Consider the following 23755-nt stretch of genomic DNA (forward strand, 5'->3'; position numbering starts at 1 on the left):
AGAGGGAAACTATAAAACCAATTAAAGTAATTAAAAGAAATAAATGGAGATTCCATGTTCATGAATAGAAAGACAATATTGTCAAGATGTTGTTCTTTCCAACTTGATTTATTGATTAAATGTAGTCCCAGTCAAAATCACAACAAATCATTTTGTGTATATTGACAAACTTATTCTAGAGTTTGTATGGGGAAGCAAAAGACCCAAAGTAGCCAAAATAATACTGAAGTAGAATAAAATTGGAGAGGTGACACTACCTGACTTGAACACCTATTATAAAACTACAGTAACCAAGTCAGAGTGGTGTTGGTAAAAGCATAGGAAAGTAGATGAATGGAATAGAATATAGAGCCCAGAAATATACCCCACATTAATACAGTCAACTTACTTTTTTATAAAGGAACAAAAGCAATAGAGTGGAGCAAAGATAGTCTTTTCAATAAATGGCACTGGAACAGCTGGACATCCACGAGCAAAAAAAAAAAAATATGAACCTATACTCTTATTACCTCACAAAAATATGAAGTTATAATTTTAGACTTCAGTATAAAATGCAAAAATATAAAACTCTTATAAGAAGATAACCTATATGAAAACTTAGGTGACCTGTGTATGGTAATGATTTTTTGTATATAATACCAAAGGCACAATCCATAAAAAACTGATGTTTGAATTTATCTAGATTTAAAACTTGTATGCAATAAACTATGTAAAGAGAATGAGAGAAAAGCCAGAAACTGGAAAAAATATATGCAAAAGACACATCTAATAAAGGACATTTTTCCAGAACACACCAAGAACACATATAACTCAACAGTACGACAGCAGACTATCCAATTAAAAATGGTCCAAAAGAGCTTAACAGACACCTTACCAAAGAAGATAAACAGATTGCAAATAGGAGGTTAAAAAATTCACTACACCCCACGTCATCAAAGAAATAGAAATTAAAGCAGTAATGAGACACTACTACACACCTATTAAAATGGCCAGTTCCAGAACACTGACAACCCCAAATGCTGATGAGTGTGTAGAGCCACAGGAACTCTCATACACTGTTGGTGGGGATGCAGAACGGTACAGTTATTTTGGAAGACAATTTGGAGAATTCTTACAGAATAAAACATACTGTTACCAGCTGTGCTCCTTGGTATTTATACAAAGGAGTTAAATACTTAGGTTCACACAAAAGCCAGCACATGGATATATAAGCAGCTTTATTCATAATTGCCAAAACTTGAAAGCAACCAAGATAGTCGTCCGTAGCTGAATGGATAAATGAACTGGTGTATCCAGAATGGAATATTACTCAGCACTAAAAATGAGCAATTAAGACATGAAAAGATGTGCAGGAATTAAATGTAGATTATTAAATAAAAGAAGCCAATCTGAAAAATCTACGTACTGTTGTGTTTGTAGACTAGGCAAAATCATGTTGAGAGTGAAGAGAGCAGTGGTTTCTAAAGGTAGTGGGGAGAGTAGAGAGATGAAAGGGCAGAGCATAGAGGATTTTTAGGGAGGATAAAACACTCTGTCTGATATAATAGTGATAGATCCATGTCATATGTTTGCCCAAACCAAAAGACTATATACCAAAAGTACACTTTAACATAATCTAAGGACTTGAGGTGATTGCGATGTGTCGGTCTAAGTTCATCAGCGGTTAAAAAAAAAAGTACCAGTTTGCTGGAGGATGTTGCTAATGAGGGATGTTACGCATGTTCAGGGTGAGTGGTATATAGGAAGTCTCTGGACCTTTTTCTCTCAATTTTTCTGTGAACTTAAAACTTCTTTTAAAAAATTTTGTCTTAAAAAAATCCTCATTGTAAACTCACCTGTAGAGATATTATCAAGTCTGTCCATGGGCAAGTGCCTTATCTGTGGCATTCCACTGGAAATCTGCCAAGGGAAATGCCAGAGGAATCTGTTCGCTGATGCTTCTCTCCCCTGCGTGAAGGACCCAGATAGCAAGGATAGGTCAGCAGCAGCTGAATGCTGGGGAAAATGTATCATGCTGAAGTCAGATACTAGAGAAAGCTATGTGCTTCAAGAAACACACAGGTGAGAATCATGTACTTTATTGATCTATGCGCTGAAGAGCGTGTCCTTTGCAGTACCTAGAAATGCACAGAAATGTGCCAACTCAGAAGCCTAGTTCCAGTAAAATCAATATTGGAGACATCTGGCAAGGAGATAAACAGCTACCAGGAAGAAAACACACCTTCCTCTTGTGTTTCTCGAGCACCCTCTACTCACTTGCCTTAACATTGTAGTAAGTGGCAAAGAAGACACTGACAGAACGACCTCCCTTATTACAGAGCAGACTAAAAAAGGTCCTTCTGTGTATGAGAGGTAATAAATTTATAACCCATAGCATTGCTGTAGTACTGGCCTACACCTTAATGTGAATTACTGCATATTAAATACTAAGGAGTCAAAAGAGACCTCATGTGATTTCTAAACATGCCCTAAAGGATGGGGCACTGGCTTCAGCGTTACTAATCATGTGCCCTTCGGCAAGTTCTCCTCTAAGCTTCTGTTCCTAAACCTCAAGATGAAGGGAGATGGTTATGTGTTGTCAATTGTAAAGAGCTATAGACATAGATTCTCACATCATTTTTATTACTGGAAAAAATATTCCATGGGGGAACATGATGATGGTTTGTGAAGAGTCTTTCATGCATGAAATAAATTAGATGTGTTTTTGAAATTCTTACTGTGGATTTTGAAATGTCTTACATATATAAAGGAAACAGGCCATCTTGAGCTCTTTCATTGCTTTAAAATATTTTTTTCCTATTAGACATTTTCCTAGGATATGTGTGAAATCAGTTGAAACTTGTGATTTTGTTTCCTCTATTCATGCCTCCATGTGCATATATGCACACACAAATATCTCCATGTCTGTATGTAGCAGGGGTAGAAAAGAAACACACGTGTGTTATAACTTTTCTCATGTATTGCATTTAGGTATAATTTCCAGAAGGAAAATCATGTGGTAATTGTAAGGATAGTTATTTAACATTTTTAAAAATTGAAGTATGATTTACAATAGTGTATTAGTTTTAGGTGTACAGCAAAGTGATTCACTTATACATTTTATCAGATTATATTCCATTATAGGTTATTACAAGATATTGAATATAATTCCCTGTGCTATACAGTAAATACTTGTTGCTTATTAATTTTACACATAGTAGCTTGTATTTATTAATTCCGTACTCATAATTTATTCGTACCTTCCTCCCTCCCTCATAAGTGTGTTTTTAAATGTCTCTTATTCTGTTTCTCTTTTGTATATAGATTGATTTATAGCATTTTTGAGATTTCACATGTAAATGATACTGTGTAGTATTTGTCTCTCTGTCTGACTTAGCTGACTAAGTATAACATTCTCTGGGTTTGTCCACAATGCTGCAACTGCCAATATTTAATTCTTTTTATAGCTGAGAAATACTCCATTGTGTGTATATCACTTCTGCTTAAGCCAAATTGTCTCTTGATGGGCACGTGAATTGATTCTATGTCTTAGCTATTGTAAATATTGATGCTATGAATATTGGGGTGCATGTTTCTTTTCAAATGAGAGTCTTTTCCAGATATATATCCAGGAGTTGGATTGCTGGATCATATGGTAGCTCTATTTTAGTATCTTTAAGGAACTTCCATAATTAGTGGATACACTGGTGTTTTCCTTCCACACTCTCTCCAGAATTTATTATTTGTAAACATTTTGATGATGGCCATTCTGACCAGTGTGAAGTGATACCTAACTGATTTGTGTTTTGATTTGCAATTCTCTAATAATTAGCAAGGTTGAGCACCTTTTCATGTGCCTGTTGGCATTTGTATGTCTTCGTTGAAAAAAAATGTCTATTTAAGTGTTTTGCCCTTTTTTTGACTGGGTTATTTTTTATGATTTTGTATTGTTTTGAGCTATTTGAGTATTTTAGATGTTAACCCCTTGTCAGTCACATCATTTCCAAATATTTTCTCCCATGTTGTGGGTTTCTTTTCATTTTGTCGATGACTTTCTTTGCTTTGCAGAAACTTTTTAAATTTGATTAGGTCCTGCCAAGACCAGCTCTGCAGGTGAGGGCTGAAGAATGGGTGCTGTGAAACTTAAGAAAAGGTTAACATAAAAGAAGACACAAAGACATTTATCTTAATCAGAGGTGGGAACCGGGGGACTCAAGGTCTCATAGACCAAGAGCCTCGCCTCAAAAAAGCACACTGCTTTTATTGTGCTCTTTAAGATTAAGTCAGGTGAGGAGGGGGCTGTAGGTGCAGAATGTAGTTTTTTTTTAATTTTTTATAGGTCACCTAGCTGGTAGCTGGTTAGCTTTTACTCTGACCTTTAGGTATTTAACCATCATTAGCATTGAGGAAGGCTGGCATCAGCTATGTATGCACAGCATCTGGAGAATCACCACTGTGCTTCAGAAGACAGCGTGCCTGTCTGTGGCAACTGGGCATGCCTAGGTTTGCACCTCATTTTCCTTGCTGATGTATATCCTGCTAACCACCCCTCATAAACTCCTTGGGACCATGAAGCTCATCTTCCTCTTATCTTAACGGCATGCCTATCTGCACAGGTCCTGCATGCCTAGACCAACGCATTCTGTCCTCATTCAGCTGACCCCATGAATAACTTAGGCCTTTTGGTCTTTGTTCTTACGCTTATTTACCAGCACTGTGACTTATTCAAGCAGGAACATAGGATAAAGGTCAAGCAGGACAAGATGGAGTTTTTAGCATAGAAAATAAAAGCAGAGAGGCTAGGAAAAGATTGTAGAAACATGTTTCCCAGCAAGGTCCCACTTGTTTGTTTTTGCTTTTATTTCTTTGGCCTTGGGAGACCGATCTAAGAAAATAATGTTACAATTTCTGTCAAAAATGTTTTGCCTATGTTGTCTTCTAGGAGTTTTATGGTATCATTTCTTGTATTTCAGTCTTTAAGCCATTTGGAGTTTGTTTTTGTGTATGGTGTGAGTTTTTGTTTTATGTTTACATTGACTTAGATCTGGCTCTCCAGCTTTCCCAAAACAACTTGTTGAAGAGACTGTCTCTTCTTCATTGTATATCCTTATCTTCTTTGCCATAGATTAGTTGACCATAGGTGTGTAGGTTTATTTCTGGACTCTCTATTCTGTTCCAGTGGTATATCTGATTTTGTGCCCATATAGCATTTGTTTTTTTGATCGCTGTAGCTTCGTAGTATTGTCTGAAGTCTGGAAGGGTAATGCCTCTAGCATTACTCTTTTTCCTCAGGATTGCTTTTGTAATTCTAGGCCTTTGGTGGTTCCATATAAATTTTAGGATTATTTGTTCTCATTCTGTGGAAAATATGAGTGTTTTGATAAAGATCACATTAAATCTGTAAATTTCTTTTGGTAGTATGGCCATTTTAACAATAATAATTATAATAACACTAATGTTTTAATAATGGATATCATTCCATTTCTTTGAGTCATCTTCAGTTTCCTTTATCAATGTATCATAGTTTTCAATGTACAGGTCTTTCACTTCCTTGGTTCAGTTTATTCTAGGTGGTTTTTTTTTTGGACGTGATTTTAAATGTAATTTGTTTTTACTTTCTGATATTTATTAGTGTAAAGAAATGCAACAGATTTCTGTGTACTAATCTTGCATCCTGCCACCTTGCTGAATTACTGTATTAGTCTAATAGCTTTTGTATGGAGACTTTAGTGTTCTCAGCGTAGAATATCATGTCATCTGCAGAATGTAACAATTTTACCTCTTCTTATCCAATTTGTCTACTTTTAATTTCTTTTTCTTCTCTGATTGGTGTGTCTAGGACTTCCATTACCATAATGGATAGAAGTGGTGAGAGGTAGCATCCTTGTCCTGTTCCAGAATTCAGCAAGAAGGCTTTCAGCTTCTCACCATTGAGGTGCATGTTGCTTGTTTTGTTGTAAATGGCTTTTATTATATCCACTTTGGTGATAGTTTTTATCATGAACAAATGTTGAATTTTGTCAAAAGCCTTTTCCCACACTACTATGATGATTGGTTTTTGGCTTTCATTTTGTTAATGTGAATGTAGCACATTGATTTATTTGCATATATGGATCCATTCTTGAGATCTGGGAATGAATCCAAATTGATTATGGTATATGATCCTTTTTATGTATTGCTGTATTTGGTTTGCTAATATTTTGTTAAGGATTTTTGCATCTATATTCTTCAAAGAGAATGGCCTATAATAAAAATAGTAATAATAATTATTATTTTATTTTATTTTTTTGCAGTGTCTTTGGTTTTGGTATAGTGGCTTCATAGAATGACTTTGAGAGTGTTCCTTCCTGTTCAGTCTTTTGAAATAAAGACAGATAGGTATAAATTCTTCTTTGTATATTTGGCAGAATTCCCCAGTGAAGACTTCCAATACTGGGCTTGGATTTGCCAGGAAGGAGTTTTTAATTACAGATTCTATTTCATTTCTAGTAATCAATCTGTTTAAATTACGTTTCTTCATCTCAGTTTTGGCTGTGTGTATGTTTCTAGAAATATGTCCATTTCTTCTAGATTGTTCAGTTTGTTGGCATTTAAGTGTTCATAAGTATGCTCTTCAGATTTTTTGTATTTCTATGGCATCAGTTATTATTTCTCCTCCTTCATTTCTTATTTTGTTTATTTGTGTCCTGTCTCTTTTCTTGGTGAGCCTGGCTAGAAGTTTGTTGATTTGTTTATCTTTTCAAAAAAACTAGATCTTGGTTTTACTGATTTTTTTTTCTATTTTTTAATTTTTTTATTTCCTTTCTTATATTTATTATTTTCTTCTGATAAATTTGTAATTTGTTTTTTTTTCTCTAATCCTTTTAAATTGTAGGTTAAGTTGTTTGAGATTTTTCTTGCTCCTTGAGGAAAGTCTGTATTACTATGAACTTTACTCTCAGAACTGCTTTTTCTGTGAGCCATGGATGTCTGAGATTGACTCTTCAGTTTTGTTTGTCTCAAGTTTTTTCCAGTTATCTCCTTTGATTTCATTTTTGACTGCCTGACTTTTTAATAGCATGTTGTTTTGTCTCCACATGTTTGTACTTTTTCTGTTTTTCTTGCTGTGCTTGATTTCTAGCTTCATACCATTGTGGTCATATTCGATGATTAAAACAATTTCTCTTTGGTTAAATTTGTTGAGGCTTGTTTTGTGAGCTGTATGTGCTCTGTAATAGAAAACATTCCATTTATGCTCAAAAAGAAAATTTATTCTGTTCTTTGTTTTTTGTTTATGTTGTATACCATAGATAGCAATTAAATCCAGCTACTTTCTCTATTGTTTCAGTGAGGACTTCTGTTGCTTTGTTAATTTTATTTCCAGATGATCTGTTCATTGATGTAAATGGGGTGTTGAAGTTTCCTACTACTGTTGTATCATTGTCAATTTCTCCCTTGTTTCTGTTAGTATTTTTTTATATATATTTAGTGCTCCTATATTGGCTGCATATATAAATATACATGAGTGTAATATCCTCCTATTGTTCTGATCCATTTATCATTACATAGTACCCTTCTATGTCTTTCCTTGTGGCCTTTATTTTGAAGTCTGTTTTGTCTTATATGAGTATTCCTCTCCCTGCTTTCTAGTAAGAAACAATACTTTACACTTGCATGAACATTTTATATCCCTTCATGTTCAGTCCATGTGTGTATTTCACCCCAGAGTGAGTCTCATGTAGGCAGCATATTATAAGTTCTTGCTTTTTAATCCAATCTCTCATTCTCTGTCTTTTGTTCAGAGCATTTGAACAGTGTCCATAGATATTTAAAATTATTATTGATAGGTGTGTACTTGACTGCCATTCCATTACCTGTTTTCCAGTTGTATTTATAATTCTGAATTTCCTTTTTTTTATTGTTTTTCCTTTTGTGGTTTGATCTTCTTTTGTATTACACTTGAGTTCCTTTATTTTTGTTTTTTATGAATTTATTGTATATTTTTGATTTGTGATTACCATGAAGTTCAAGTATGTTGACCCATAACTATATCCACTTACTTAAAGCTGCTAGTCATTCAAGTTCAAATTCTAAAAGACTGTTAGAATTCTACAATTTTCTAAAAATTTTTAAATTTTATACTGTCCTTCCTCACATTTTGTTTTTCTTGTCCTATTTTACATACATATCCACTTACTGTTAATTTTAATTATAATAACATTTCCAATTTTTGATTGTTTTTTAACCTATATACTGGTATTTAATGGATCTTTAATCCTTTTATATATTTGCCTTTTTTATTGTGATCTTCCCTTTCCTATAGATTCTTCTTTTCTATTTAGAGAAGATCTTTCAATATTTCTTTTAAGGTAGGTATATTATTGCTGAATTCTTTTCATTTTTGCTTATTTAAGCAATCCTGTATCTCTCTTTCCATTCTAAATGAATCTTTCTGGGAAATAGTATCCTAGGTTGCAGGTTTTTCACTTTTAAAACTCTGAATATATGATGTCACTCTCTTCTGGCCTGCAAAAAGTTTCTGCACAGAAATCAGCCTAAAATAGATTCCCTTGTATATGACTCTTTGTTTTCTCTTGCTGCATATAGACTTCTCTCTTTATCTTTGACTTTTGACATTTTAATTATAATGTAGCATAGTGTGGGTTCTGTTTGGGTCCATCTTGTTTGGGTGTCCCTGTGATCTTGGTACCTAGATAGCTGTTTCCTCTTTTAGGTTTGAAATTTTCAGCCATAATTTTTCAAATGCAATTTCGATCCCCTTCTCTTTTGCTTCTCCTTCTGGAACCCCTATTATGCATATGTTGGCATACATGATATCATCCCATAAATGTTGCTTTTTTTATTATTTGTCTTTCTATCTGCTGTTTTGACTGTGTGATTTCCATTATTCTGTCTTTCCGGATCACTTATTTGTTCTTCTGGGTCATTTAGTCTGCCATCCATTTATTTCAGATTGTTTCTTTATCTCAGCAACTGAATTGTCTGTTTTTAATACTTTTGTTTGTCTTTATAGTTTCTATTTCCTTATTAATTACAGTGATAATGCATTTTCATCAATATTTCTTAATTCCTTGAGTATTTTTATTACCTCTCTTTTTATCTTGGAGTCTTATAGACTGGTAAGGTCTATGTCATTATTTATTCTGGTTATTTCTCTTATTCTTTTAATTGGGATTAGTTTCATTGCCTTTTCATATGACTTAACTTTCTCTGTCTCTATAAATTTAGGAGAGACAAAATTACCCATGATATTTTGCACAGAACTAGAACAAACAATCCAAAAATTTATATGGAACCACAAAAACCCAGAATTGCCAAAGAAATCCCAAGGAACAAAAACCAAGCAGGAGGCATAACTCTTGAGACTTCAGGCAATGCTAAAAAGCCACAGTAATCAAGCCAGTGTGGTACTGGTACCAAAACAGACATACAGACCAATGGAACAGAATAGAGAGCCCAGAAGTAAACCCAGACACCTATGGTCAATTAATCTTTGACAAAGGAGTCAAGAATATAAAAAGGGAAAAAGACAGTCTTTTCAGAAGGTGTTGCTGGGAAAACTAGACAGCTGCATGTAAATCAATGAAACTGGAACATACCCTCACACCATGCACAAAAATAAACTCAATGGCTTAAAGATTTAAAATGTAAGACAAGACACCATCAAACTCCTAGAAGAGAACATAGGCAAAACATTCTCTGAGATCAACCTTCAAAATGTTTTCTCAGGTCAGTCTCCCAAAGCAATGGAAATAAAAGCAGAAATAACCAATGGGACCTAATTAAAACTGACAAGCTTTTGCACAGCAAAGGGAACCATAAAAAAATAATACAACTTAGAGAATGGGAGAAAACAGTTTCAAACGATGCAAGTGACAAGGATTTAATTTCTAAAATATACAACTTATACAACTCAATAGCAAAAAAGCCAACAACCCAGGCAAGACCTGAATAGACATTTCTCCAAAGAAGATACAGAAATGGCTAATAAGCACATGAAAAAATGCTCAACATCACTGATTATTAGAGAAATGCAAATCAAAATTACCATGACGTACCACCTCACACCAGTCAGAATGGCCATCACTAACAAGTCCACAAATAACAAATGGTGGAGAGGGTATGGAGAAAACAGAACCCTCCTGTACTGTTGATGGGAATGTAAATTAGTAAAACCACTATGGAAAACAGTATGGAGGTACCTTAGAAAACTATGTATAGAACTACCATATGACCCAACAGTCCTACTCTTGGGCATATATCCGGACAAAATTTTCCTTGAAGAAGACACATGAACTGTTACATTCATCACAGTGCTATTCACAATAGCCAAGTCATGGAAACAACCTAAATGTCCATGAATAGATTAAGAAGTGGTATATTGACACAGTTGAATACTACACAGTCATAAAAAACAAAATAATGTCATTTGCAGCAACATGGATGGAACTAGAGACTAATACTAAGTGAAGTAGGTCAGAAAGAGAAAGACAAATACCATATCACTTATATCTGGAATCTAATATATGGCACAAATGAATCTTTCCACAGAATAGAAACTCATGGACTTGGAGAACAGACTTGTGGTTGCCAAGGAAGAAGTGAAGGGAATGTGATGGACTGGGAATATGGGGTTAACAAATGTAAACTATTGCATTTGGAATGGATAAGCAATGAGATCCTGCTCTGTAGCACTGGGAACTGTATCTAGTCACTTACGATGGAACATGATAGTGTGAGAAGAAAGAATGAATATATATATGTGTAACTGGGTCACCGTGCTATACAGTAGAAAATTGACAGAACAGTGTACACCAGCTATAATGAAAAAAAATAAAAAGTAAAAATTAATTTAGAAGAGACTGTTATCTGCTATTGTCTGAAGGGGTGTTTTTAAGGCACTGTCCCTAAATAGACTACTTACGTCCACTATTTTTGGTGTGAAGACTGGTTTTGGTACGGACACCAGCCATATCATTCCTCAGAATGTCCTGGTTGTTATGCCGTTGATAGGGTTGTGGTTGGTGTTGTGGATTTAAAGTCTGCATGATGTGAGAAGAGGCTTCCTCTTTGTTTGTGGCTATTTCTATCCTGCCAGAGGCAGGGTCTTCTCTACAGTTGGAGTAGAAGCCCTGAGGGGTGGTTTACAGTTAGGTACTTTTGCACTTGATTGCATGTCCTGCCCCAAAGGAGATGATTGCTAAAGCAAGTGAAGCCCATGTGTTCACCAAGGACCTGTGCACCATCTGGGAAGGTGTCTGTGGGTTTACTCAGTAGTAGCCCAAGGTCATATCCCTTTGTCTTTTGGATTCTTCTTGAATCTGGTGCAAGGCTGTGGTATGGAGTAGGCTGGTATTGGGCATCAGGGTGTTGTGGCTTCAAGAATTGAGGTTTCTGCACTGCCACCTAAGACCTGCACTACGTCTGTGGCAAACTTCTTCTAGGATCTCCCTGCCCCATTCTAGTTCTAAACTGCTGTTTCCTGTGGATGGTACTGGGCACTCTCCCTAGGAAAGGAACCACTGTGTACCCTAGTCCAGTGCTTGTCTGCCAGAGATTCAACATTTAGCCACTGCTTGCTTTTATGGCTCCACCACGTGTGCACAGTGGCAGTGGTCTCCACAGCTCTTCCAGGATCATACCCCAGGTGCCCTTTTTGCCTGTTCACAGCTAGGATGACTCTCCGTTCAGGTCTCATGCCAGGCTGTGGTTTGGAGTGAATAGGGCAGGGTGTTTTCCTGTTTATATTGGTAAGGGCAGCAAGGCAGCAATAGCCAGTGCAAGGCTCTTGCTGCCTTGATAGCAAGCCAGTACATGCACAGGAGAGTCAATACTTTTCTAGCCCTTCTGTCTGTCCCAGGGGGTTCCCCAGTAGGCAAAGGGGCTTCTCTCCTCTGTGTAGGAAACCAGGACTGAAATATTAAATCACTTATGAGGACTATGTTAGTTTCCAAAAATTTTATTTTAGTCACACATTTATATATATTCTTTTTCTCACATTTTCCTCCATCACGTTCCATCAAGAGTGACTAGATATGGCTCCCTGTGCTATACAGCAGGATCTCATTGCTTATCCACTCCAAATGCAATAGTTTGCATCTACTAACCCTAAACTCCTAGTCCATCCCATTCCCTCCAACTCCCTCTTGGTAACCACAAGTCTGTTCTCCATGTCCATGAGTTTGTTTCTTTTCTGTAAATAGTTTCATTTGTGCCATATATTAGATTCCAGATATAAGTGATATGGTAGTTGGTCTTTCTCTTTCTGACTTACTTCACTCAGTATGAGCATCTCTAGTTGCATCCATGTTGCTGCAAATGGCATTGATTATTCTTTTTTATGGCCAAGTAGTATTCCATTGTGTATATGTCCCACATCTTCTTAACCCATTCATCCGGTGATGGACATTTAAGTTGTTTCCATGTCTTGGCTATTGTGAATAGTGCTGCAGTGAACATAGGGGTGCATGTATCTCTTTGAATGAAAGTTTTTTCTGCATATGCCCAGGAGTGGGATTGCTGGATTATATGGTAGTTTTAACCTGTATCTTGTTCTATACCTAGTTTATTTCTATACACAGAATGTAACTGTATAATGTGTCAGAAATCTTTTGTTATTTTAAGGAATTTGTTCTTCAATTTATTTTAAAACACTATTACTCCTTTCTGTATCCAGGTTTGATCTCCCTCTCTCCTTTCCTCCCTTCTTCCCTTTCTCCCTTCCTTCCCTCTTTCCTTCTTTCCTTCCTTCCCTCCATCCTTCATCCCTCTCCTCCTTTTTCCTTCTCACTCTCCCTTTTTGCTCTCTCTCTCTTTCTTTGATCACTAATTTCCCCCTCCGCCCATTTTTATGAAGTGGGGAATTTGAAGGTGGGGATTTGCTTTATTTTTCTAACTTTTGCATTTTGTGATGTAATAACTTTTCTTCCTTGTTATTTAATTAATCTTTTAATGTCAAGTGGTAATGGTAAGTGTATGATTATAGCTATATTCCCTTAATTATTAAGATTCCTATTATTATTTTGCAAACTACTATGAAAACTACTTCTACATGCAGTGTTTACTTCCTCTTTGATGCAACATATATTTATAGATTTTTTTTTACAGAAAAAATATATATACATTTTACAGAAAAATTTCAGCAACGTAGAAATAGAAATTTTATGTTTTACACTGGCAATATAATTTATTGTTCAGAATTTCAATACCGCTCCTCTGGGAATTCACTTATTTCATGATCACCTAATACAGCACCAGTTCTGTAGTTAAATATTTTTTAAATAAAATTCTCATACATTTATAATTATATGATATTTCTAGTATAGCTTTCATGAGTGGAAGAAAAGTACAAATCTTATCCACTATTGGGTTACATTGCTTAAAAAAGTGCTAAGCACATACTAATATTAATAAACACTAAAAATTACTTATTAAATTGTGAATGTGACAAATACTAAAATTAACCCATAACCATGGGTTATTAATTTAAACTTAAGTATCATGTATTTTAGAATACCCTAATCATTATTTTTACTTCCATGATCTATTAAAAGGTGATTGTAATACATTAAAATCTCCCTAACCAGTAAACTATTTGCACCATCATTGTATATTGATATAAAATGATTTTAAAAGTTACCCATGACCAGTGCAGAAGACTTAGCCAATATATGTATATTAGAATGTATAAGTGTTAACCTCATCTGCTTTTTCCAATAATTCAAGTTGTAGTTACTCTTTTTTTTGGGGGGGGGGCGATCTTTTGAGGGCTGTACCCGCGGCATATGGAGGTTCCTAAGCTTAGGGATCTAATCCGAGCTGCACCTGCTAGCCTACACCACAGCCACAGCAAAGCCAGATCTGAGCCACATCTTCGACCTACACCACAGCTCATGGCAATGCCAGATCCTTAACCCACTGAGCAAAGCCAGGGATCAAACCTGCAACCTCGTGGTTCCTAGTCGGATTCGTTTCTGCTGTGCCACAACGGGAACTCCAAGTTGTAGTTACTCTTATTATTCAAGTTTTTATCCTCTTATGTAAGCCTCTCATAATACAGAAATCACAGATGCTTTCCCTGACCAATTTTTCATATTTTAAATTATATGAAAAAAGTCTACAAGTCACTGTTTAATTTAAACTTTAATTTACCTAAAAAACCAATTTTACCTAGTGCCTTGTGCTCTTTTTCTCATAAAAATATCTTATACTGCATAACTGAGAATACAGCATTCTTTAGAATGAAAATATACATATTACATGTATCTTTGTGTACAGGTGACTATAAATGTATGTGAAACTGGTTTTTATTTTGTATGTAACTTTAATGGTAATACCATTAATACCTCATGATGGTAATACTTTCAGATTTACCTTATTATATTTAATAGCAACTTTATAGTTCACACTACAGATATATATTGTGGCTTATTTAATTATTGCTCTCGTGATGGGTAACTCAGTTGTTCCTTATATTCCTTTTAAAAAAGATTTCTTCATCAAACAACTGTAATGGAATCTCATTACAAAAGTTTCTGTGAATGGTAGTGCAAGGACTAATAGTGTAAAAATTTTAGAACATTGATAGGTAGGAATTCCCATCGTGGCACAGCAGAAATGAATCTGACTAGGACCTTGAGGTTGTGTGTTCGATGCCTGGCCTCGTTCAGTGGGTTAAGGACCCAGCATTGTGGTGAGTTGTGTGGATTGCAGATGTGGCTTGGCTCTGATGTTGCTGTGGCTGTGGCTTAGGCCAGCAGCTGTAGCTCTGATTGGGCCCCTAGCCTGGGAATCTCCATATGCCACTAGTGCGACCCTAAAAAGCAAAACAAACAAACAAAAAAACCCACAAAAAATATTAATAGGTACTTCTACCAGTCTACAAAGCAACTTTAATGTGAATTCAGAAAACATACCAGTTCTTCTAGGTAGATGCACCTCTGCCCAAAGAGAGGAGACTTGTCTAATGGAGCACAGACTTCTTCCATTTCTCTCCTTGGCCTGCCATCCTTAATAAAATAAATAACTTGCACATTTGTATATGGTGGCCCTAAATATTGTACTCCCCTAATTGTGGAATATATTCTCCTGCTAATAGAGTTTGAATATATTTTATTGTTTTAATTTGCATTTCCTTACCAATATTAAGATTGACCATTTTTTATATATTCATTACTCTTTTATCATTACATGCTTTTTAAACTAGTTATTGGCAATTAATTCAATATTTCTTTAGTAATACTGCTTTGAAATATGAAGGTGAATGAACCTACCTGTAGGTAAAATAGTAATCATTAAAGTGTTTTAAATATATTTGCATAGTAAAACTCATTTAACTAATGGCATTGAATTGAATACAGCTAATAAATTTACATGTTTTATTGTCCATTAATTTCTGCATACATGCTATAAAATTCATTAAAAATCAGCAGATAGATACAATTAGCCATGATCATGAAAACACATTATTAGGAGTGCTATGCATTGTTAATTATTGGAATGGAAAACTTAATTGCTCATATCAAAATAGTTGATAAGCCTGTTCTATGTAGTTTTGCCATACAAAATAACAGGAAACAGGATTTTCCGAAGTTCACTGGCATTTGAATGGAAGATACTTATAGTAACACAAAAAGCATTAAAATGCTTTATTTATTTTCATAAGTAGGTGAATAACTCTTAATTCAGCCTGATTAGTAAAAAGAGTTGACATTCTAAAACTGTTTCCTAGTTCCCTTTTGGTCTAGTAGTTATGGATCCAGCATTGTGGTGCAGGTTGTATCTCTGGCCTGGGAACTTCTGAATGCCAGGGTGCAGTCAAAAAAAAATGTGGTAAAACTGGTTCCTACACACCTTGTCAGGATCAATAATTTGACTTCCTGAGGATACCAACATTGAAAAACAAAGTACAAATACAAGCTATGAAGCACTTCGTGAATTGGCTTTACTTTCACTCCTTCAACACTGCCACTGCTCACCTTTCACTCTGGCTCTAGAAATATAAATCTGAGTGCAATTCCCTTGCATATACCACAGGAAATAACACAACTCATCTCTTGGTTTACATTGAAGAACTACTCATCTATTAGGAATACTTAATATAGTCAAAACAATGTCCTTTCCCATTCCTCTAAAATATTTATAAAGCACCACTGACACTGTGCTGCCAGATATTTCTAATCAATCACCACACTGTATGTGGTCTCCGAATGTGTGCAACAAATTAATTCATTTGTCTTGTCTACTCATGCATCAAAATATCTATTAAAATTTTAATATGAACCAGAATATAGTACTAAAAAGCCTCCGTTTTCAGAAGATTTACATTCTTCATGGAGTACCAAAGAGTAATATAAATAAGTAAATAAATGAACATAGACTTTTGTGTGGTGATTAATGGAGATAAGTGAAGAAAAATCAAGGTAAGAAGTTAGTGAATGAATAAGTAGGGCATTAATTTAGATGCGATGGTAACTGAAGGGGTTTTTACTGAAAGGAGTTTTAGTAAAGACTAGAAAAAGTTGAGGAAAAGAACCCAACTCCAATCTAAGGGAAGGATGGTTCAGGTAGGCAGAACATATAGGAGCACTGAAAAGAACCATGCTTACATGTTCAAGGACATAAAAGAGACCAGTATGGCTGGAAGTAGAGACTGGTAGATAAAATCAAGGGATAAAGAAATCTTTGGGAGATCACATAGAGTTTTGCATTTTAGACTGAGTGAGATGAGAAACCACTGGATTGTTTCAAAGAGAAGTCGTGGGCTAATTAACGGTCTTTTTTTGTTGTAAAGGGCAATTGTGGAAGTGGGAGGGTTTTGTAATAATTTAGACCAGAAATACTGATGGATTGAAATAAGGTGGTAGTGGTGGAACTGGTGATAAATTGTTACCTTTTTCATTTGTGAAGTTGGAGACAATCGTTGTTTGTAAAATCAGGTTTGGATGTGGAGAATGACAGAGAGAATTCAAGACTCGGGGTCTGAGCAATAGGCAAAATAGAGTCATCATTTTACGGTATGTTACATTTTAAAAAGATAAACACTAATTAATATATTTAACTGAACTGCCTGGTAAAAGAAATGGTAAATGTTCATTTTGGCTCTGGAGCCCTGAGAAAATTAGTGAAGCTCACTCAGAGCAACATGCAGTGAGAAATTTTGAGAACCTCTAGTATATGCTGATGGGGATAAGAAAGGAATGATGAGTGATCAGGGAGAAAGTGCAGACAATTACCAGAGAAACTTATGAATAGCTAAGAAATAAGGGAGTCTATGAACAAATGCAGGATGTGTTCCTAGATATGACTATCAGCTTTTCATCCTTTGAAAATATGCAGAGTGAAGTCTGGCCCAGTGGATGGTTTTGTTGGTGGAAGTGGTGGGCATTCTCTTTTAATTTTATTTTTATTATTCTTGAAAATGAAAAAGTAAGGAAAAGAACATATGGTCTGAGGAGACAGAGGCATACAGTAATTAATGAGAAGATTCATGAGAATGAACCATCTCGGTAAAAGCAATAGCTTTGCTGAGCAACAGCAAGAGCCAATTTGAGGTTAGAGTTCATTGACACTAGACAAAGTAGTTATATATTTATAATCATACACTTAGCTATTTAGATGAAAATATTAAATAGAGCGTTGTACTCAGGGTTTTTCTCTCCATGTACAGTAGAAAGTGTGAGTCTCCAGAGACATGAAAGTATATACAAAGAGTTATTAATGATTGGTCCAAACCAGATAGAGGGAACCAGACTGAAATCATAGGCAAAATAAAAGTCAATGAGAATTTTTTAAGATTAATGGATTCAATAAATTGGTATATTTAATTTTTTTGGACTTGTAGTATTAGGGTGAATGAAGTAGGCAGAAGTTACTAGAAATAGCTTCTATCAGTATATCAGAATTACCATGAAATAAAACAATAATAAGGTAAAGAAAAAGCAACAGTGAGCTTTTCTTTTTTTCTTCCACTATTTAATAACATGAAGTTGCTAAAGTAGTGAAGTGAGAAATGAGGTAGTTTTTAAAGAAATGCAAAGAACAGTGGGCGATATTATTACGAACTTCAAATGAAGGGAAGAGTTTTTTCTAATCTGGAAAATAATGAGAAGCGAGGTGAATATATAATATGTTTCTAGAAATAATGTTAGTCTGGGGAGTAGGAAAGAGAAAAAACAAAACTATTAATCAGGAGGGTTGAAGAAGAGAGAGAGGTTGTTATCTATCAAAGCAAGAAAGTACATGCAACATCATCAGCCAAGGACATTACTGAGAGAGCAAATTTTGGGGATTGGAGATTATGAGCTTCAGATTGAAAGGATGTAAGGCTGGTAAGTTATAAGATTAAGTCTTTGTAAAGCCCAGAGATGAGTGTCTAGGTGATGAGGCTTGAAGTTCGATGCCTGGGGAACCTTGGGTTTTCTGTAAATATTGGGGTTATTGGAATAGTTTTGATGGGTCTCTTAGACAAATTGAATATGTATATTGAGCAAGGATGTCCAAAGGGGTCCATGATTATTGTCTGAGGAAGTGAGGATAGGGTTTCTAGGAACCTGTGAATTAGGAACCTGATTCATGAAAACCATTAGTAATGCTGAGCCAATAGACATGCTTTGGTATTAGAAGGATGATTTAGGATAGATGAGAAGTTTTTAAGTTGATGATATGTATTTTCCATGGGTGATATTTATGGTTATATTTAACATCAAATTCCTAGATCCTAGGAAATATCTAATACTTTTATTTATGTTCCCTTTTATTTATAAAGAAATCTAAATCCGAAGTCCCTTACGCATATGATTATGATTGATGGATTGAATACAGAAGGAGATTAATTTATATTTAGTTTTGGATAAAATGTAAAATACAGAGTTCCTGTCGTTTGCTCAGCAGAAACAAATCTGACTAGAATCTATGAGGACACATGTTCAATTCCTGGCCTCACTCAGTGGGTTAAGGATCCAGCGTTGGCATGAGCTGTGGTATAGGTCACAGACACAGCTCAGATCTGCCATTGCTATGGCTCTGGCATAGGCTGGCAGCTGTAGCTCTGATTCGACCCCTAGCCTGAGAACCTTGATATGCTGCAGGTGTAGCCCTAAAAAGGCAAAAAAGAAAATGTAAAACACTTAGTAATGAACATTTCCTCACAGAGAATATTCTGCCAACCAAGGGTCCCATGCAAGCAGATACCATCATTTTCCAATGCGCTTTGGCCAAAATGAAAATGTGTGGACCTATTTACTTGTGAATGTTCAACTAGTTGCTATTGCTAAGGAATAACTGGGCAAGAAATAATCATGTATTTGGTAACTTAATTTCCTCTTTAGACTTCTGATTCATCTGAACTTTCAAGTAAAAGTTAATGGCATGTATTTTATAGCCATCAGTTAATTTACAAACAGTGATCCTAATATTCCTCAGTTCTTCAGAGATCAGCCTTCTGATCACATCAGGTACATGGAAAAGTGCCAAATTAAAATATTATAAATAAGCAAAAACAGAATATTCATCAGTAATTAATCTACTTGAGAAAGGCTGAGAATATCTTTTCACTCAATATGATTGATCACCTTAGCAACTAGAAAGAAAGGAACAATCACTTTGATTAGTGGTATTTAAAATATTCAGGCAACTCTAAGAAAAATGAGAGGAGTAAGCTGAAAGACACTGACAGAAAATAAGACCAAAGAATATGGAAAGCAGCAGTGGAATGTAGAAGTCATATGGATGCGTGACATCAAAGAGTCGACAAACTGTACGGTCTAACAGTACCTAAAAAGAAATGGAAAATCTGTGTTAATTTACCTACTGAGATAGATTTGTTGCCAGAGTGTTTACTGACTGATTATCATACATACTATTTCATTCATATTAATTATTGTCACATTTAATAAATAAAATACAAATTGGCCAGATACATTTGAATACCAGATAAACAATAATTTGCAAGTAAGTAAAGTATGTCCCATATGTTGTTGTTATTCATTATTATCTGAAATTCAAATTTATCCAGGCATCCTAAATTTTACCTGGTGACCTTAGTAATAGTGCTTATATAAATAAAATATCCACAAAATGTCAGAGTAACTCAGTCCATTTGTAGTTTTCATAACCTGAGAGATGGAATTGACTTAACCTGGTTTTCAGTTTTACCATGAAAAATGTTAGTGGCATGACACTGGTAATTTATGTTACTCTAGTGTTGTCAGCTGTACAGTGGACGTGATATCTAGTTCTTAGATTTGCTGAATAGCTTATCAGAGACACGTGTGTAGAGGACTTACTGATGCCCTTGATAAACAGCGGTTATTACCGTACACCTCAGGCTTAACTTCAGGTTCACCCTTTGGCATGACCTGTGGATGGACGATTAGGACAGTGAAGCACAGAACATTGGAAACATAAGGAACATTAGGGAAAAAAATCACTGATTCTTCATTTTAGCAGAAAATAAACTGAGACTTAGGATAAAAACGTTCACTTAAAAGAACACATTTACGTATTTAATGTTCACTTGTCTATAAATGCACTAAGCTGTGGATAAAAATTCATAGGCAAAGTACATTATTTCTCAAGAAAATGAACAAAGGTTTAGGTATTTAAAAAACATCTCCATTGCTGTGGCTCTGGCTAGGCCGGCGTCTACAGCTCCAATTAGACCCCTAGCCTGGGAACCTCCATATGCCATGGGAGCGGCCCTAGAAAAGGCAAAAAGACCAAATAAATAAATAAATATCTCACTGAGTTTCCACTGTGGCTCAAGGGTAAAGAATCCCTACTAGTATTCATGACAATGCAGGTTCAATCCCTGGCCTAGGTCAGTGGGTTAAAGATCGGGCATTGCTATGACCTGTGGTATAGGTCACAGATGTGGCTCAGATCCGGCGTTGCTGTGGCGTAGCTTGGCAGCTGGAAACTTCCATATGCAACAAGTGTGGCCCTAAAAAGCAAAAAAAAAAAAAAAAAAAAACCTTCACAAAGGAAGCTGTTATGTTCCTCATCTTGTTTAATTTATCAAGAGTCAGCGAAAGTTAGTAGTCTAGGTGAGTTAGGGATTTTTGGCCATATCTAAGAACACTTTTAATGCATTTTGCAATTTGGAAAATTGTTGAAAATTATGAGAAAAGAGAGAGACATCATGTCCTTCTTAATAATGAAAAATATTAGCTCTGACTTCATCCTATTTTGCTTGCGGGCATGTGTTTAATTTAGTCGAATTGAGCTGAAACCATTGCAGAATATAAAGTAACCAAAAATGTTCCTATAAGGAAGAAAAGGCTAACTGTTAAAGGGAAACTAGCTATACCATATCTGTATCTAAGAATCCTGACAAAAGAATGTATTCTAATTTTTTTTTTTTTTGAAATATATAGGGCACATGTGACAATTATCTCTGTGTCAACCTGGCTGGGCCACAGTGTCCAGATATTTGGTCCAACATTATTTTAGCTGTTTCTGTGAAAGCTCTCCCCCACCCCAGTAAGATTAGCATTGCTTTGAGTAGATTATCCTCCATAATGCAATTGTTTCTTCCAATTAGGCATTAGGAGAACAAAGATAACTCTCCTCAGCCAGAAGGAACCCTGCCTTTGGACTGGCTGCCTTTGGACTCCAGCTCTAACTCTTGCCTGGGTCTCCAGCCTGCTGGCCTCCAATGTGGGTTCTGAATTTACCATTTTACAGTCACATGAGCGCATTCTTCTAAAGAAATCTCCCTCTTTCTCAATCTCTATCCCTTTATCTCTATCTATATCAATGTATCTCCTGATGATTCTGTTTCTCTGGGAAATCCTAATAAAGAGTGCTTATTTTTTTCATTGACTTTTTTTTTTTTACCAAATAGGAAGTAGTGGCTGTGCAAATACATCTTATATTAAACTACCATCTGTACATATGAAATGGAAGTCAGATAAGCATGGGATAAAAGTAAAAAGTAAGTATTTTATCCTAGTCCATGTGTCTTACTATGTAGTTTAATAATTGTAATGGAAAATTACCCAAATAGGTTTTCCAATATTTTGAAGGGGTTGTATCATCCAGTAAATGCCATTATTTTCATTATTTCAGAATATTAAAAACGTTAAAACTTACATACCAACACTGATGAAAGAAATACTCTTTTCTCCTTTGGGCCGCTTACCTACAATGAACACACAATGAACACACTTGGAGCCCACGGTGTTAACAGTAGAGAGACTGCAGTTATCCTGGCTTTGGTTTCATTCAGCCCTTTCTAATTGGAGCCCCAGGCTTGGATCTGTAAGAAACCACATCATGTGCAACACTGCTCTGATAGATAAATAAGTTGGAAAAAACCGAAAACAAGAAAGGTAAAGTGCGATTTTAGGAGGCAGGCTGAGAGGGTATGACATCCAATCGCCTGAAGCTCCTCGCTGTGATGAAGGCTGTGAAGAGGTGATAATGTACCATGTTCTTCGTGGCAGACAGATTATGACAGGTGCTTCCTAGAGGCCAGGAGGTAGATTTAAAATTAAATGGCAAATAGTTACTACCAGTATGAAAGTAGCGTTCACTGCAGCTCTCTGTACAGAGTGTTGATAATACATGTACCTCCGGTCTGGTGTTCTGAGAGGCACTGAAGTGGGGGAAAAAAAATTTCAGTGTGAGCAGGTAGGCAAATGCTATGAACCAACAGCTTAAAACTGGGAAGGAGCAGCAAGACGAACCAGTGCACAAAAAAATATCCTCAGGGAATCTAGGTCAGTGCAGAGATAAAATTTAGAATCAGAGGGCCTCTGGAAACAGGTTATGATATCATTGTTTATAGCATAGATGACAGTTGTACAAATATAGCCTAGTTTGTGCTCAAATTATTTTAAGGATTTGGACACTCTTTTTAAATCTCTCTACAGAGTTATTTTACTACAAGAAATTTTGTACTTCTGTGAAGTTCACAGTCTTTTCTGGCCTCCCTGCTGATTGTAGGTGTTGGGCATGTCTAACATTAGTACATCGAGTTGTAATAAAAAATGCATGAGAACACTGGCTGTCAGAACAAGTAATTTGAAAATGTATCCATACCCTCTTTGTACACATGAATTGATTTGGAGGAAGGATTAACTACATGCTGTTTGTTAGCCTTTAGCTTGTTGCTAGTCAATGAGCAAGGTGACAAAAATGATAGTTTTTTGCATTTTTGAGTGATTCCTCTAAGAGTCAATGGAAAATACAGAATTTTAAAAAGTCATTATTTTCAAAAGTGTTGATGAAAAAAACTAAAACTTTAGCAAGTGTACTCATCAGGTAGTGGTGACATATACTGTAGTTTATGACCTTTAGTTTTAAAGTAATTGTTTGAATCTTTTTTTCTTTATACATTCTTTTTGAGGAGCTGGAATAATTTACCGCCAGAAATATTCAGATGCTGGTTCTATTCTTAAGCCTCTTAAATAGACTTTTTCTTCACATATGTGGTTAATTTTAAGTTATGGTATAACTGCTTTTACAGGCTAAATGCTTGGGATAAACTGTCTGTTGTCTTTACCACCCATTCTTATTAGTGAATAAACTGTGTCTTTTGTTCTTTGTCTTATTTCTTCCATCAAGCAAATTGATAAGGCAAAATGGTTCTGAGCAAGGACTCTGGAATATAAATATCTGGCTTTAAATCTGAATTTCTACAATTTATTTAGTTATGTAATCCTGATGATACTAGTGTCTTCTGTGCTTTATTTCTCTTATCTATAAACTGAGAAGAACAATAGTACTTAATGCATATATTGTATGAACATTGAATAAATTACATGTGAAAATG

The 23755-nt window shown here is 35.4% G+C and overlaps 1 long non-coding RNA gene across 1 annotated transcript in view; it reads left to right on the forward strand.

Moving 5' to 3' along the window:
* LOC106510211 overlaps nt 1–23523 on the forward strand; it is a 49991-nt gene extending 26468 nt beyond the window's left edge. Inside the window, exons 2-3 of the long non-coding RNA XR_001308489.2 lie at nt 21824–21913; nt 22048–23523. This is a non-coding gene — a long non-coding RNA (uncharacterized LOC106510211). The remainder of the gene's footprint in view (nt 1–21823; nt 21914–22047) is intronic.

The sequence above is a fragment of the Sus scrofa genome, chromosome 4 (genome assembly GCF_000003025.6).
Source record: "Sus scrofa isolate TJ Tabasco breed Duroc chromosome 4, Sscrofa11.1, whole genome shotgun sequence".
In the NCBI taxonomy this organism is placed as follows: Eukaryota; Metazoa; Chordata; class Mammalia; order Artiodactyla; family Suidae; genus Sus; species Sus scrofa.